A 7,446-nucleotide genomic window follows, 5' to 3' on the forward strand; every position below is an offset into this window, starting at 1 on the left:
GAACATTTAAAAAGGTGAATGGTAGAAAAATTTCAAGTGTCCGAACCGGGTGTCGATCCGGGAACCTCTTGCACCATAACTTTCCAATGCATTTTAATAGGGCAAAAATTCCCGGAAAAACTGGAATATCTTAAAAAGTACAAGGATTAGAAGTACCAAAAGTCATAGCAATAATAAGCTGAAAGAGCTGAACATTTTAAAAGTTGAATGGTAAAAATAGGTTAAAAATTGTAGAAGTAGTTAAGTGTCAAAAAACGGCGGAAGATAGTATAAATAATAATAAAGAAATAAAGAGAAACAGGAAAACAAAGGGTTGAATGCTTTACAGCATTCAACCAAGTAGAAGGAGCTGCATTTCCAAAAGAAAATGCAGGGTTGAATGCTGTACTGCTGAATGAAAGCTGAATTAGCTGAAGAAATGGCTGAACTGTAATGGGAAAACCTTGAAAAGTTAAATGTGCAAAAGTCTTAGCAGGAATAAGATGAAAAAGTTGAACATTGTAATAGTAGAATGGCTGAAATAGGTCAAAGTTTGTAGAAGGAGTTAAGCATTAAAGCTGAAATTGTTGAAAAAATGGCTGAAGTGTTGAAAATTTGAAGAAGTTGCTAAAATGGCTAAAAGTGCTAGCATTGGAATCAGCATCATCAACTGAATCCAAAAAACACATTGTTTGAGAGTATCATATTGGTAAAACCTACATGTTCTAATTTGATAGAAAATCCATTTTTTTCAAAATGGCGGCTTTCTATTAATTTTATCTCCATAGCAACCATTTTACGTGTGGGTTGCCTGGGCATGACGAACAAATCGACGTCAGTTGCAGACAAATCGGAAAAAGTAAACCTTTGGACGTCCTTAGCAACGAAGTTTGTTTGCTAACCACGCCCACATTCCTTATATGTCCAGATCCAGTAAATTTCAATATGTTCAGTTCCAGCCATGGATGAAGTTTATTGCAATATTTGCTTCAGATTTTGTCATAAAATGGCCACCAAACAGTAGGTTGTGTTGCCATCCCATAATAATTTCAAAACGTATGTTGAAGTCCAAAGCCTTGTGAGCATTTCAATGTTTGAACGGTGCCTCTAGCTGAAAGCATGTTGAAGTTACAATGGTTAAAAGAAACAAAGGTTTTCAAGGATTATCCTTGTATTTAAATGAAGCAAAAATCTTGGAAAATCCTGGAAAATCTTGGAATATCTTGAAAAGTTCAAAGATTTGAAAGACCAAAAGTCGTAGTTGAAAGGAATAAGCTGAAAGGGTTGAACATTGTAATAGTAGAATGGTTAAAATAGGTGAAAGTTTGAAGAAGTTTAAAATTGCCTCACATTTTGGCACAAAATGGCCGCCAAACTGTAGGTGGTGTTGCCATCCCATAATAATTTTGAGCCTTATATTAAAGTCCAAAGCCTTGTGAACATTTCAATGTTTGAATAGTGTCTGTAGCCAAAAGAATGTTAAAGTTACAATTGTTTAAAGAAGCAAAGGTGTGGCCAATGGAGCAAAAATTTTGGAAAATCTGGGAATATCCGGGAATATCTGGAAAAGTTCAAGGATTTGAAGGACAAAATGTAATAGCTGGAATAAGATGAAAGAGCTGAACATTTTAATAGTCGAACGGTTAAAATAGGTGAAAAATTGTAGAAGGAGTTTAACTGTGAACTTCTGCACGAAAAATTCTCCATGTATTTCAATGGAGAAAAAATCCTGGAAAATCCTGGAATATCTTAAAAAGTTCAAGGATTTGAAAAACCAAAAGTCATAGCAGTAATAAGCTGAAAGAGCTGAACAGTTTAATAGTTGAATGGTTAAAATAGGTTGAAAATTGTAGAAGGAGTTAAGTGCCGAAAAACAGCGGAAGATAGCATAAGAGGAAAACAAAGGGTTGAATGCTTTACAGCATTCAACCAATAAAGAGAAACAGAAAAACAAAGGGTTGAATGCTTTACAGCATTCAACCAATAAAGAGAAACAGGAAAACAAAGGGTTGAATGCTTTACAGCATTCAACCAATAAATAAAGAGAAACAGGAAAACAAAGGGTTGAATGCTTTACAGCATTCAACCAATAAATAAAGAGAAACAGGAAAACAAAGGGTTGAATGCTTTACAGCATTCAACCAATAACTCACAAGACAATACAATAACTCACAACATAACACAATAACTCACAACACAACACAATAACTCACAACATAACACAATAACTCACAACACAATAAATCACAACACAACACAATGACCCACATAACAATAACTCACAAAACAACACAACAACTGACAACACAATACATCAACAAACAATAACTCACAACACGACACAATAACTCAAAAAACAACACAATAACTACGTCGATGGTGGTTTAGGCCCAATCAGAGAGCCAGGAGGAGAACGGGGCGGAGGCGGCCGGCAAAATGTCTGGAATGCAGACAAACGGATTTTATCCAAGAAGCTTTATTACAGAATCAAGGCTTATTGGCCACAATAAACACTAAACAAATAATCAACGGTCTTTTAAATAAATAAAAGACTTAAGGATAAAAATAAAACACTCATACAAGTATAGAAACAATAATATATAATGTATAAAAACAATAAAATAACCAAGTATCATACTCTTAAAAAACGTAAAAGTTTAAAAAGGCGACCGTACCAAAGCATTCAAATAGGGGGGGTGGTATCTAAAAGTGCTGCACCTTACATTGGTGAGAGTTAAAAGTACTTTTAATTGAAATGTTAAGACGATCATAAAACTGTAGTCTTATCAAAGCTTGGAGAGGTTTAACTCTGGCACCAACAAACTAACTGCTTGCGCTGCTCCACTGTGGCTGTTTTCATGAAATCTTTAGAGCATCATGGGCCCTAATGAGTTTCAAGGCAGGAATCAGATTCTGATTGGCTGTGAGGAAAGCTAGCTCTTCAGCTATTGGCTCAGAGTTTGAAGTGATGACTCAGCAGCCCCGGCGGCCCTGAGGATGAGGTAGATCTTTTTTTTCCTGAAACACCTCCAAAGCTTCACATTTTATCTCAGGACGGTGACGGCAGTACCGCCCTGATGCCACACGACTGCAGCAGAGATCCTCGGCCCGGTCCGGTGGAGTAGCGGGTTCTCCCCATCGACATGAATCTGCTCTACAAAACAGAATCTTATTGCAGTCTGAAACCATCCGCAGACGTCCTGCAGTCTCCTTTGTGCTCCAAATATCTTCTTCATTTAGTTTCCATCAAAAGGTTTTTTCAGATTCGTTTAAAAGTTAAAGCTCAGATACTTTAAGCAAACCGGAATCTCACCTGTTTTTAAACAGTTTACCACATTTGAATCAGATTTCTAAACTCAAATAAAATTAAGCAAAGCAAAGACGACTCTATGAGAGGCTTCAGCTTTAGTTTGACACAAGTACTGCTATAGTACACATTTGATAAAGTACTACTATACTCCAACATAGATACTACCATATTTATTTACACATTCTATCATACTTTTACACAGACACTCCTTTATGAATTGAGGCAGAAGGATAATACGGAGGAAACTCATTTGAACCTCTACGTCTGATTGGTGTTTGGCACTAAACAGCTCCGACTCTTTGACCTCTTTTTGACCTCTGAACAGGTTTGCTGCTTCTTTTTTTGTTGTTTTTTTCCACATCAATTTCATTATTTCAGAGACCAACCATCTGAAATACACAGACCACACGACTGAAACTGACAGATGGAGTTTGACATAAAGAGAGATGTTAGGAATGTGAGGAAAGATTTGTTCAGGAAAAAGAAAAACCGCCACGACTCAAGTCCATACTCTGCGGTGGTTCGGCTCTGGGTCGATGACGTCTTGGTGGTTGGAGGCCGGATAAGACACAGGAGAGCAGGGTGGAGGAGCGCCAAGCAAAGCATCTACAATACAATGAGACCACCATTCACCTCTTTAAAATGTGATTGGCTGAGAGGAAAGGTGGGCTATTTAAGGGCGTGTCCCACAGCCACTATTTACATTTTACCCACATAGCACAGATGAAAATTGGCCAGACGTGAATCTACGCGGAAAAAGGGAGAAAAGTTGTAGTCTTTAAGTGAAATTTTCACAGATGTGTCAGGAATGAACCACGTTAAAAACCATTTAAAAATATGATAAGTGTTGGTGTGAATCGTGTTGGTGTGAATCGTGATGGTGTAATACGTGTTGGTGTGATACTTGTTGGTGTGATACGTGTTGGTGAGATATGTGTTGGTGTGAATCATGTTGGTGTGATACATGTTGGTTTGATACGTTTTGGTGTGATACCTATTGGTGTGAATCGTGTTGGTGTGATACCTATTGGTGTGATACGTGTTCGTGTGAATCGTGTTGGTGTGATAAGTGTTGGTGTGAATCATGTTGGTGTGATACGTGTTGGTGTGAATCGTGTTGGTGTGATACGTGTTGGTGTAATACCTATTGGTGTGTTAAGTGTTGGTGTGATACATGTTGGTGTGAATCGTGTTGGTGTGAATCGTGTTGGTGTGATACGTGTTGGTTTGATACGTTTTGGTGTGATACGTGTTGGTGTGATACGTGTTGGTTTGATACGTGTTGGTGTGACACGTGTTGGTGAGATATGTGTTGGTGTGAATCATGTTGGTGTGATACATGTTGGTTTGATACGTTTTGGTGTGATACCTATTGGTGTGAATCGTGTTGGTGTGATACCTATTGGTGTGATACGTGTTTGTGTGAATCGTGTTGGTGTGATAAGTGTTGGTGTGAATCATGTTGGTGTGATACGTGTTGGTGTGAATCGTGTTGGTGTGATACGTGTTGGTGTAATACCTATTGGTGTGTTAAGTGTTGGTGTGATACATGTTGGTGTGAATCGTGTTGGTGTTAATCGTGTTGGTGTGATACGTGTTGGTGTGAATCGTGTTGGTGTGATATGTGTTGGTGTGATACGTGTTGGTGTGATACATGTTGGTATGATACGTGTTGGTGTGAATCGTGTTGGTGTGATACGTGTTGGTGTGATACGTGTTGGTGTGATACATGTTGGTGTGAATCGTGTTGGTGTGATACATGTTGGTGTGATACCTGTTGGTGTGATACGTGTTGGTGTGAATCGTGTTGGTGTGATACGTGTTGGTGTGAATCGTGTTGGTGTGATACGTGTTGGTGTGATACATGTTGGTGTGAATCGTGTTGGTGTGATATGTGTTGGTGTGATACGTGTTGGTGTGATACATGTTGGTATGATACGTGTTGGTGTGAATCGTGTTGGTGTGATACGTGTTGGTGTGATACATGTTGGTGTGAATCGTGTTGGTGTGATATGTGTTGGTGTGATACGTGTTGGTGTGATACATGTTGGTATGATACGTGTTGGTGTGAATCGTGTTGGTGTGATACGTGTTGGTGTGATACGTGTTGGTGTGATACACGTTGGTATGATACGTGTTGGTGTGATACGTGTTGGTGTGAATCGTGTTGGTGTGATACGTGTTGGTTTGATACGTTTTGGTGTGAATCGTGTTTGTGTGATATGTGTTGGTGTGATACATGTTGGTATGATACGTGTTGGTGTGAATCGTGTTGGTGTGATACACGTTGGTATGATACGTGTTGGTGTGATACGTGTTGGTGTGAATCGGGTTGGTGTGATACGTGTTGGTGTGAATCGTGTTGGTGTGATACGTGTTGGTTTGATACGTTTTGGTGTGAATCGTGTTGGTGTGATACGTGTTGGTGTGATACATGTTGGTGTGAATCGTGTTGGTGTGTTAAGTGTTGGTGTGATACATGTTGGTGTGAATCGTGTTGGTGTTAATCGTGTTGGTGTGATACGTGTTGGTGTGAATCGTGTTGGTGTGATATGTGTTGGTGTGATACGTGTTGGTGTGATACATGTTGGTATGATACGTGTTGGTGTGAATCGTGTTGGTGTGATACGTGTTGGTGTGATACGTGTTGGTGTGATACATGTTGGTGTGAATCGTGTTGGTGTGATACATGTTGGTGTGATACCTGTTGGTGTGATACGTGTTGGTGTGAATCGTGTTGGTGTGATACGTGTTGGTGTGAATCGTGTTGGTGTGATACGTGTTGGTGTGATACATGTTGGTGTGAATCGTGTTGGTGTGATATGTGTTGGTGTGATACGTGTTGGTGTGATACATGTTGGTATGATACGTGTTGGTGTGAATCGTGTTGGTGTGATACGTGTTGGTGTGATACATGTTGGTGTGAATCGTGTTGGTGTGATATGTGTTGGTGTGATACGTGTTGGTGTGATACATGTTGGTATGATACGTGTTGGTGTGAATCGTGTTGGTGTGATACGTGTTGGTGTGATACGTGTTGGTGTGATACACGTTGGTATGATACGTGTTGGTGTGATACGTGTTGGTGTGAATCGTGTTGGTGTGATACGTGTTGGTTTGATACGTTTTGGTGTGAATCGTGTTTGTGTGATATGTGTTGGTGTGATACATGTTGGTATGATACGTGTTGGTGTGAATCGTGTTGGTGTGATACACGTTGGTATGATACGTGTTGGTGTGATACGTGTTGGTGTGAATCGGGTTGGTGTGATACGTGTTGGTGTGAATCGTGTTGGTGTGATACGTGTTGGTTTGATACGTTTTGGTGTGAATCGTGTTGGTGTGATACGTGTTGGTGTGATACATGTTGGTGTGAATCGTGTTGGTGTGATACGTGTTGGTGTGATACGTGTTGGTGTAAATCGTGTTGGTGTGATATGTGTTGGTGTGAATCGTGTTGGTGTGATACGTTTTGGTGTGAATCGTGTTGGTGTGATACATGTTGGTGTGAATCGTGTTGGTGTGATACGTGTTGGTGTGAATCGTGTTGGTGTGATTCGTGCGTCAATGACGTAATTTTAACTTGATCTGTGCGCCGTAGACGTGACAGAAACGTTCTACATCGGTGGTTCATGCGTGAAAATTCTGTTAGACATACGTGGAAAGACACAAACTTGCACATGCATATTAAGATTTACGTAATATTTATGTATAAACTACGTAAAATACGCACGAACTGCTTAATTCTCTGCCGACCAAAAATTCTGAACGGCTTAAAACCGAATTCACGGTGTGTGCGGGCCGGAATGATGATGGCGTGGAGACATGGAAAGTGATGTGCCTGGAAGTGAGGTAGATCTTCCTCACGGAAACTGCACCAAAGCATCACTTTCTTCCTGCGTCGTCCTTCAGTCATGACCTCTGTAAAAGGTCAGACTGGTCCATGTCCAGGCTACACCGTGACCTTTGTCATCACTCCTACCATGGCCGGCCTGATGAGTCCCTTCCTCATCCTCATCTTCGTCTGACTCCCAACCTGTGTCGCTTCAATCACCATCCTGTCTCAGACTGATAGTTTGAAAGAACTTTCTTTTTCTCTTCTTCTTTAGTTTTTTTAGATCTAAAAGAGACAAACTGTTATGAGAATACCCAAAACG

Source organism: Oryzias latipes, chromosome 9, assembly GCF_053564925.1.
Source record: "Oryzias latipes strain Hd-rR chromosome 9, Olatipes_Hd-rR_3.1".
NCBI lineage: Eukaryota > Metazoa > Chordata > Actinopteri > Beloniformes > Adrianichthyidae > Oryzias > Oryzias latipes.